Source organism: Centruroides sculpturatus, unplaced genomic scaffold, assembly GCF_000671375.1.
Source record: "Centruroides sculpturatus isolate CEXI.00-Female unplaced genomic scaffold, Cexi_2.0 scaffold1483, whole genome shotgun sequence".
Taxonomy (NCBI): Eukaryota; Metazoa; Arthropoda; class Arachnida; order Scorpiones; family Buthidae; genus Centruroides; species Centruroides sculpturatus.
Window position 1 is genome coordinate 1 of NW_019386290.1, and position 11,270 is coordinate 11,270.

Here is an 11,270-nt window from a genome sequence, read left to right on the forward strand (position 1 = left end):
CTTCGATTAACCATTAATATTTTAACCTACATTATTTTACAATTAATGGAATTATTCATATGTAATTTATAATCCTTTCAAAAAATAGGAAGGGTTGTTCCTAAAAGTATGTCAGGGTCCTAGAGTTTCTCTTCCTGCCCCTCGGGTCACATTAACTAATTATATAATATACCATATAGAAACTATGCAGATTATACAGATCCTTCCTGATTCGTGTTGCGTGTAACGTGAACAACGTGTCCCTCGCTAGTCAATAACTTATAAAGGAAAGTTTAAATGTAAACGTGATATACAATATCATGACCTAAGTGAATATGAGACAAACAGTTTTTAGTACGATATAGGTTACATCAAAATCAGATAAGGCAAAAACTGTTTGTAAAAGGGGAGGATAAAAGACATCTGCCTCTATCCGTTTTGGTGTCAAGGTGGCATTTTTTTTTTCTTTTTTTTTACAAGCAGAAAGTAGTTCAATGACGTCACAGTTGGACAAGGACGTTCACTAAGCTTAACAGAAACAGAAAGGAAAAGTATATTTCTATATTTAATATTTCCTCGTAATTCAGTGTTTTAAAAGAATTTCTGTAACAGTTTTTTTTCCATTTATTTAATTCAAGTATTTTTGTTCGGATTTAATTATAAAGATTTTCTAAATAATTTTTTTATTATTATAGAATCAAACAGGAAGGGAAAATATAGGTCAGTAGGTACATGGTCTTCACACTCTCATCCATCTTTTCTTTATACAGTAACTCGATGACCTCATGCTATCTACCCGGAAGGGGGTCTAGGTAATGAAAAGACCTTAAAAATTCGCATTATTAATATCGAAATTTATAATTATTTCGATATTAATTAAAAATTTATGATACTAAATAAATTTTAAACGGTTAATTTAATAGAAAATTATAATGAAAAAGAAAATATTAATATAGGATAATCATAATTAAGGCATTAATTAGTAATTAACACGTGGCGCCATCTGTTAGATTATGTGTCGATTTTTCTTATTGAAATAAATATTAATTGCACATGCATTAAACTTGTTTAATGATAAGTGCTTTCAGAAGGTCTTTACATCCTTCAATGCGATTTATCGTAAATAAAATACTTCGCCACGTGTATAGGAAAAATGGTGAAATTTCCTTGTTTTTATCATGGAAAATGATCTATCATACACCGCCCTTGCATTTGCTTTTAATTCTAATTTTTAATTATAAACTCCCTTTATTAAAACAAATTTTTAAAATTTCATGTTATACATCAAAATGATATATAATACATTAAAAATTTCTCATATTTTAAAATAATATGAAAAAAAAATATATATATATATATATATATCTTACGTTACTGAAATATAGAACAAATTGAAAATATAAATAAAAATATTTATAAAAGTTTTTAGATAAAAAAAGTAAATAAAATTATACCAATTTTATGAAAGAATTAAATTAAATATAAAGGCAAATTTTACTACAAAAATGTGCAATACTTTCAGCCATTAGATGTGACATAATAGTTAAAAATAATACAAATGAAGTGTATAAAATAAATAAATTTAATGTGTTTTAAAAAACGAAAATAAAAGAAAAAATATGAGAAAAGTTGAATATTCTTTACTTCATAACTATAATCGAGTGGGTAGTGTTATGTTATACATTATAGAGAAATATAGGTCAAGGAGAATGAATATTGAGACTGAACTGGGTTCGGTGTTCGTGGAGTCTAGTCGGCCAATTACGTCATAGACCACCTCTTTCCTGTTTGTAAAACTCTTACTCTTTAATATATTTTTAAAAAAAATTATAGACATTTTAATGCTCAAAATTTCGTAACTTTCTAGAATTTCTTCAAAAGCGTATCATAAAAAAATATTTGTGGTTATTGTTTAAAGTAATTTTTTCGAATTTTTATGTCAAAAACGTCATTGAATTATTTACACAATTAACAAAATCGCGTGAGATTGTAATTCTATAATGTTCACATAAATTTCATCCATTTTTATAAGTCTTTATAATAAAGAATGGATCTTTTTCGAATTTCAAATGAATTGCTGGCATTTTTTCCCCAGATTTATAAATTAATAATTTATTTAAAATAAAAGTAGTATACATTAATATATTTTAAAAATGTATAAGAATTTAATCGCTTTTTCAATAAGTATATAGAAATTTTATTATTTAAATGTCTAATATAGAACTATCGTCCATCCATCTTTGGCATGTTCTATCTGAGTGAATATACATTATTATTCATTTAAAATTAAATATAAACTTTAGTAAATATTAAAAGTATATTAAAATTTAATAAAATAGATGTAATGTTCCTATAATAAAAATTAATCTTTTAATTATTATGAGGTCAGTATTAATGATGTGGTATGGAAGGTCAAGAAAATAGACTTGATTGTGTCCTACATAAAGAACAAGACTTCGCTTCATGCATGTAATTCAATCTCTCCTTTACTTCCTGAAGTGTGATAAACTTATGGGTCATTAACACAAACATGGCATATATAGCAGTTAGAAGGCTTGCGGGATGAAGTGCGGATGTCAACATCGTCTAGAGAAAATATGCTGTTGACAAAATTTTATCTTCGACTCTCTGTCGACATAGTCTAATAATGTTAAGGTTGTCTTGTTTTGATATTCTTTATTTATGAAAAATAAAAATGGCTTACTAAATATTACCATCTGAATAAATATTTCATGCGATAAGAAAGATTTTTGTTTGTGTTTATTAATTATTTTCCATTTTCTATAAATAAAAATATTTTGTTTTATAAATACGTTCTTGTTTTTATCTTATTTTATAAAAATTTACTGTATATTTTAGATCAGGGTCGACCTCTTCTCAAAAATAGGTTTAATTCACAAAAATAAAAAAATAATAATAAGAATAATAATAAGAATAAATTACAAATAAGATAAAATAAGAATTATTAAAATTTATTTTATTATATTTTTAAATAAAACAAAAAATATATTTGACTATTGACCCCAATATCCTCTAATAATTTATCTCTCCCCCCCAGGAGAAATCGGTTGACCTCTTGGGGTCATTAGCAATCAGGAAACCTCTCTCTATTTTAGATTATTTCAAACGATTCTATTCTGTAAACATAGTCTGTAGATATAAAATATATTTGGAAAGAATTAATAGTCGAATAAATATAATAATTTAGTTATTTTTATTATTTACTCTATAATTTTTTTAAAAAAAATTTGTTTTTATCGTTAATTTATATACTTTAAAATCTTGTTTTTTAAATATTAATATTTTATGAAGTAATAATTAAAATGTAATTTGATATTTTAAGCTTTATTATTCTTGTTAAAATGTAATTGTTATGTTATTTCTGGTAAAATTTGTACTGTGGCTTTATACTGGAAATCCGTTATAAGTGTTATACAATCGATTCTTTGTAACAGAGATGATTTCTAAGTATCTATTAAAGCACTATAATCCCAGTTACAAACTGAATCAAAATAATGACTCATGAATACAGATGAAAACTAGAAAATATACATTAATAGCGATTGCGTAATGTATGAAAATCAATATAATTGGAAAGAATATAATTGAAAAAAAACTCTTTCGTTTATTTTTAATTGTTTGAACGCATTTAATGTCATTAATTTTTTATTCTTTTATATATAAAAATAAAATGATTTTTTGAAATTTTCAGTATTTTAATTTTTTCATCTATTATTTTTATTTGAAAATTCAGATAAATAAATACTGTATATTAATTTTATTACCCTTTTAATCTTAGGCATTTAAATTGTAAAGAATGAAGAGCTTATCATGTGTATTTTAGCAATTTAATCCTTATAATTTAGCTTAATACAAGATGTAATTATGATACTATACTTGTATATATATATATAATATATNTTGTAATGTCAATATTCTATTTATATAAAAAATATTTTGTTCTTGATGAAAACTTTTATACTGATATCCCTCACAATAAAATACTGATATCAATCCAAATATTCTAACAGAGTATTAATAAAGTTAATAGGCTAATTATATCAATATTAATAATATCTGTGTTAAATTTAAAATAAAAGTATTTAAAATATAGTGAATAATATAAGCTATAATAATGATTTCTTATTATAAGTAATTAATTAGTATAGTAGTAACATGATGTTATAGAAATAATGTAAGTGTACAATACACTACGAGAAACATAACGTGGTCACCAGTGACCGAATGGATAACACCACTGAAAATTAGTTGGTCGTGGGTTCGCACCTGACTAACGAGCTAGTCATATCGGGTTTCCTTTACGTATCTAACACCTAAATAGGACCAGTTTCCCATAGAATATCCTTTCCGTAGATATTTCTGGTCCTTTCCCTTCAGTAGTTTTATCCACTCGACCAGTGAATTAGAAAATGTTTCAATTAAAATTTTATATTTTTACGTGAATGTAAAAATTAAATATAGACATTTTTAATTGGTCAAACTATAATAAGAATAACATTTAATAAATTTAAATGATTCCTATTAAATTTTAATAAAAATTAAATTATCTTAAAATTTTACATATAGCCTATTTACCGCCAAAAATAAAAAGTATCTTAGCGATATATTGAACTTATAATTATGCAAGTACGTCTATAGATGATTTAATACCGGATTTATGATGCAATCAGTTATTACTATTGTATCACAATAAAAATAACTGATTGCATAATACATAATTAATTGTAATGCTTTTTTAATTTTTTTATTTCCACTAAAAAATAAAATTTTTATTTTGTCTACATATTTGTGCATTATATATTATAATGTAAGAGATAAATTTAAACTCGATAAGATTTTAAAATTAAATTTTGGTTTCCATATTTTGTAAATAATATAAAACTTTAATATACTGTATATCTGTGTGTGTTCTTCATATTCGTTTATATTGTTATAAATATATCTTTATTTTGTTGGTTACAGACAGAAACGAAATCTTGACAAATATCATCGTTAAATATATCTAACAGTGTACTGTAGTTCTATTGATACATCTTCAAATCTTCTATTCTTTTCTTCAAAGAATGATATTGGATTTCGTAACATTCTATATGTCACATATGTGAATATGTTTTAATATTCTAATTATACATTCTTGTATACTGTCATTTTCGTTAAATATTTTTCACGTTTAAAATTATCAATCTACTTGTACATGATAATAATTTGAAATCATAAAATGCATAGTATAGCTGTTTTTAAATTAATAATTCAAATTTACTTAGATATTTTTCTAGTTTTTTTCAGTTTTGGCTCTTATTGACATGTAGACACTAAGAAGACGTTTGTTCTAAACTTATCATGACATGGCTAAGTCGACAAAGGAAATCACCAAATAATGAATAACGGCTCCCGATATATCTGGGACTGAAACCCTCCAAAAAGTACCTGGGGCCTAGATGGATTCAATTCCGGGTCTCCAGAGCCATAGGTTGGCTCCGTAAAGCTTGATTTCTATATTGCCAGAAAATACTCTAGAAAGAGAAACATAATATTATTTGCTGTCTAGAAATTTCGGATTAAACGAATTCCGGGAGGAAAAAAGCGTTTAAAATATTTCTTCTTTTCCATTCCGTTATACATTCTATTTTTATACTATACCAAAAGAATGAAATTTTGGTGACGTAATTTTTCTAATTGTTGACAACACTATTCGAGCAGACTAAAATTTTCAAATTAAATGGCTGAAGGCGGAATTACTTTACGACTGCTTTTTAATTTTGCCTTGATAAACCGACAAATTTGACATTGACAAGAACCACAGTACTGTATTATCAAAATATTGTCATACACGTTTGTTTATTATTTCTATTATTATAGGCCACGAGAATTGGCTGAGAAATTCTGTGCGGTTCAGAAACAGTAAGAACGGAAAATTCCTTTCAGTTTTCCATTCAGAAAGATTTTCGGTGATTTTCTTTCTGGTAACTTTTTCTGAAGATGTGGAAACGAAGTATAAAAATTATTTTTAAATGTGTTTAGAATAAAATAATAAAAACACTATCAAATTACTCTGGATTAATAGTTTTATTGACAAATTTTATTTTAATAAAAATATTTTAAAAATTTCATTTATAAGGTAAATTTAATTATAATTATTTTACTTATTTCACAAAAATAGGAGAAATCATATAATTTATATCATGTAGGCCTATATGATCTGTAAATATATTCGCTTTTACTTTCGACATTATATTTACGAACTTTATGTATTCAGATAATAAATATAGCCTAAATACTTTACATTTCTTTGTAATGTCAATATTCTATTTATATAAAAAATATTTTGTTCTTGATGAAAACTTTTATACTGATATCCCTCACAATAAAATACTGATATCAATCCAAATATTCTAACAGAGTATTAATAAAGTTAATAGGCTAATTATATCAATATTAATAATATCTGTGTTAAATTTAAAATAAAAGTATTTAAAATATAGTGAATAATATAAGCTATAATAATGATTTCTTATTATAAGTAATTAATTAGTATAGTAGTAACATGATGTTATAGAAATAATGTAAGTGTACAATACACTACGAGAAACATAACGTGGTCACCAGTGACCGAATGGATAACACCACTGAAAATTAGTTGGTCGTGGGTTCGCACCTGACTAACGAGCTAGTCATATCGGGTTTCCTTTACGTATCTAACACCTAAATAGGACCAGTTTCCCATAGAATATCCTTTCCGTAGATATTTCTGGTCCTTTCCCTTCAGTAGTTTTATCCACTCGACCAGTGAATTAGAAAATGTTTCAATTAAAATTTTATATTTTTACGTGAATGTAAAAATTAAATATAGACATTTTTAATTGGTCAAACTATAATAAGAATAACATTTAATAAATTTAAATGATTCCTATTAAATTTTAATAAAAATTAAATTATCTTAAAATTTTACATATAGCCTATTTACCGTATAATTAAAAACCAATTTAATTATAATTTATTAAAGTTTTTTCTTTTGTAAACATTAAATAATTAAATTTAATTTAGCTAAAATTAAATTTAATTAGACTGAATAAAATATTTTAAAAATATATCAAAATTTTAATATGTAGTATTATACATTTATAGCTTATTTATTTGTAAAGTGTGGACATTTATTATGTATTTAAATTAATTAAATTAATTTTCGTCTATATATAATTTATACACATATATATATTATATACATATACTGATCTCGATATAACGTTCTCCTCGATAGCATCATTATAGAGCCAGTGATTGCTCATGAATGAATCTTCACAAATATTAAGTACAGAACTCTTTACTAAATCACGTGACTTTTAAACTCAAATTTGTATGCTGCACTCATTACTATAAATGACTTTTACTGTTTGTGTTATTTCAGTTTAGCACCACAATCGGGTGGTTGGATAGCCAAGGCGGTTAAGGCAATCTACATCTCGGAGATTCGGGTTCGAATCCAGGATAAATCAGGCCCGTACTTTATCACCCAGTCGAATCCACGATGTATATAAAAATGGCCCTCTTAGTCCCCAGCAGAGAGCCAAAAATGAGAATAAAGCTTCACACTCGGTTTAGTGTCAATTTCAGAGGTAAACAATGGTAATTCTAAGATGTGGTTTGATTATACCTGTACTGTATATGATACTGTATAGAAGTCCTATCTACTGTGTATAAATTATTGTATATTGCCTATTTATTACTGTANAATAAAAAATCTTTCATAGTTATATAAAGAAACCAACTTATATAAATAACTATTTGAAGAAACCATAGAAATTTTAGCCTGTATTGTATTTAGAGAAACCTATTGTAGCTATTTATATTACCAATGTATTCTTACTTAATATCAATTGAATGATTTTTACTATCGATTACATTTCTGAGTTTTTCGGTTATGCTTTATCAGTTGTTATGGTAACAGTAGTTATCAAATAAATGTCGAAGGTTGTCACACTGCACCCTACATGACCTGGGTTTAGCGGTTATTTTTACGCGTTACACCGTGTTATTAGCTTTAAAAATTGAGCAATTTTGTATAGAAATAAGTAGGACACTCCATAAATGACATTTTTCTAAGTTTAAATAAATTATTTTGAATTGTTTCAGGCATTGTATTAGAAAAATGTCGTACAACGCCTTTATGTGTAAAATTAATTTTCTTTTAAACTTTTAAATATGTTTGAATATGTGTGTAATTACTTTCTTTAGATTTTATTTTTTACTTAACAATTTAAAAATATTAATTTTAAAATTCTAAAGAGAGATTTATTTAAAATTTTTGTTTCAAAATAAAATACAATCAGACCTTTATCAACCTCTACAACCAAACTCTCTTCTAAATAATGTCACTCTCATAAATTACTAATAAATTCTTTCCCATAAATATTAAATAGAAAACGCTTCAGTATCTGTGAATTACTAAATGCACGATTTTACATTGTAAGCAACATTTTTATCACCAAATCACGCAACTTCTCACAATCTCAAGCTCAAAATTGTATGTAGACTTCATTACTATATATTGTTTGAGATGCTTCATTTAACGCCACGCTCGATTTAGTGCCAATCAATTGGCACTAAATCGAAGTTTAGCTGTAGTTTCAGATCGTTGTGTTAAACGTAAATCCTAACAGCGTGATAAAATTTGAAAAAATTTATCCACATTTTAACTTAACAAGTTAACACTTTCTTACCGCATATAAGTTCATTGTTGACAAGCATTTTCTACTTAGTCTTGCCCAATTTCAGATCCTTTACATTAATGTATAGAACCTGAAGGTAGTCTAAAGAAAAACTATTAGTCAATAATAAACTCATATGTTGAGAAGAACATGTTAAGTTTTATTTTTATATATTATTTATTAAGTTAAATTTAAATGTTTTTTTATAATTAAATATAAAATGATACAGTTTGAAATTTTCATAGGTTTTTATGTTGTGCGAGGCTTTAAACAAATGTAAACTTAAGACATCCCTTTTATATAAATTTATATTATGTAAAGCCCATACCATTTAATATTTGTATTATACAAATTCTAGCTGATACAAGATTGAACCAAAATCGAAAAACGTACAGGAAACAAGCCCAAAATGACATATTTGGGAAAAGCAACACATTACGTAGTTTCCCTAATTATTGGTGGAAGGTGCAACTGTGAAGTCGCTTAGGAGTAGCATTAAGAAAATCCGGAAAACACGTGACCATCGTTGGTGAGGAGCGAACCCATGACCATCTGATACTAGTGAATGATTAAAAACAGCAATTTCAGTCGTGAAGAATAAGGAAATAGGTTGCCAGAAAGCTACAAACACTCTCCACAGTCTACTTTGAGAAGAAGAGTCCAGCGTAAAACTATAAGGGCAAGAAAAAATTTACAAGTTAAATTTATAAAAGTCTTAATTTTTAAATTAAGAATTAGGCTAACAAAGCCGAAAGATGGAAAGTAACCAGCACGGTCATCAATAAGCAGCAAAGCAATACAAACAATTCTTACTGCACTTACTCTCAGAGTAAGTTCATAGCACCAAGATCGAAATCCCAGCCTAGGACTTCTGGTATTTAAAAGACTGCCCGACCTATTTTACCGCAAGATTCTAAGAAACCTGCGAGGAAATTGTTAGATACAAGGTCACAAATTCCGATAATAATACAGACAGCGACAGAAAACCCGCCTTGCATATATTATAATGAGTTGTATCTTTAATTTCGGTCAAAGGAGACTCGGATACAGTTTAAAGTGCAAGAAATAGAGCCATAAGGAATGTACTGATCTTATTCTCCATGCCAAAACATTTGTTTAACATAAGTCATTTTGGGCTTAATTTTTTCTACTTTTAGTTGTTTAGGGCCGTAAACGTGCGAGGCTCTAAGCAAAATCCTAGATTGCCTATGCTTAAAACAATCGTTGTACAAATCGAAGAGATTTTTGAAGAAATTTGTCCTAAATCCAGGTTATAATTTCAGCTTCTATAACAGCTTATAAAAGAAAAATGTTTGCAGTTTATATAATTTTTTTCATTCAAAGACTAAAATATCAAATAATTTTAAAATTCGAATATAAAAAATTTAATGAAATTACATATATTTTTTCTAAGTATATAAAATAATTTGCACTAAAGATAAGCGATTAAGTTTCCATCTGACTGTCGAGAATGTAAAGATGTTAATTATATTCTGGAAGAAAAGATCGATCCGGAAAGGAACCCGCAACTCCTGCAGATTACTGTGCAGATACGTTGCGAGTTCCACTCCGAATCGATCTTTATTTCAACAATGTTCTAAATTAATTAAGTAATTAATTTCTAATGATTAAATTTAATATAATATGGCNACCTCTTTCCTGTTTGTAAAACTCTTACTCTTTAATATATTTTTAAAAAAAATTATAGACATTTTAATGCTCAAAATTTCGTAACTTTCTAGAATTTCTTCAAAAGCGTATCATAAAAAAATATTTGTGGTTATTGTTTAAAGTAATTTTTTCGAATTTTTATGTCAAAAACGTCATTGAATTATTTACACAATTAACAAAATCGCGTGAGATTGTAATTCTATAATGTTCACATAAATTTCATCCATTTTTATAAGTCTTTATAATAAAGAATGGATCTTTTTCGAATTTCAAATGAATTGCTGGCATTTTTTCCCCAGATTTATAAATTAATAATTTATTCGTCTACATTTAATTTTATATAATTTTATCTATTATAAAAATTCTTCTTCTGTTTCTTCTCCTCTTTTACCTTGCGGTGTGGAGGAGCGATGAAGTTTTCGAGCATGTGCTGTGTTGTCTCTTGGTATTTGGTATTTGTCTGCGTCAGGATATCTTCTTCTGGCTCTAAATCCATGATGTCTTCCTATGAAACAATATATGTAACTTATCAGTTGTCATTCTTAACAATCGACAGTTACTACAGAAGTTTTAGAACACATACAGACACACACACACCTATAGGTTTACAGAATAGCGAAGGATTAATTATTAATTATTAATAGTGCAAAAATATATAACTATAAAAATTATTAAGATATAAAAACTCTTTCATAAATTAATTAATTTCTATAAATCTTTATCGTTTATTTCATAACATAATATTGATACATTGAGAAATTTAGATGTCGATCTCGGTTTAAATAATGATCAACTTTAAGAAATAAGAAAATTTTCATACATCCAATTCAATTTTATTAAATATATAATACAATATAGAGATGATTATATATATATATATATATATATAATATA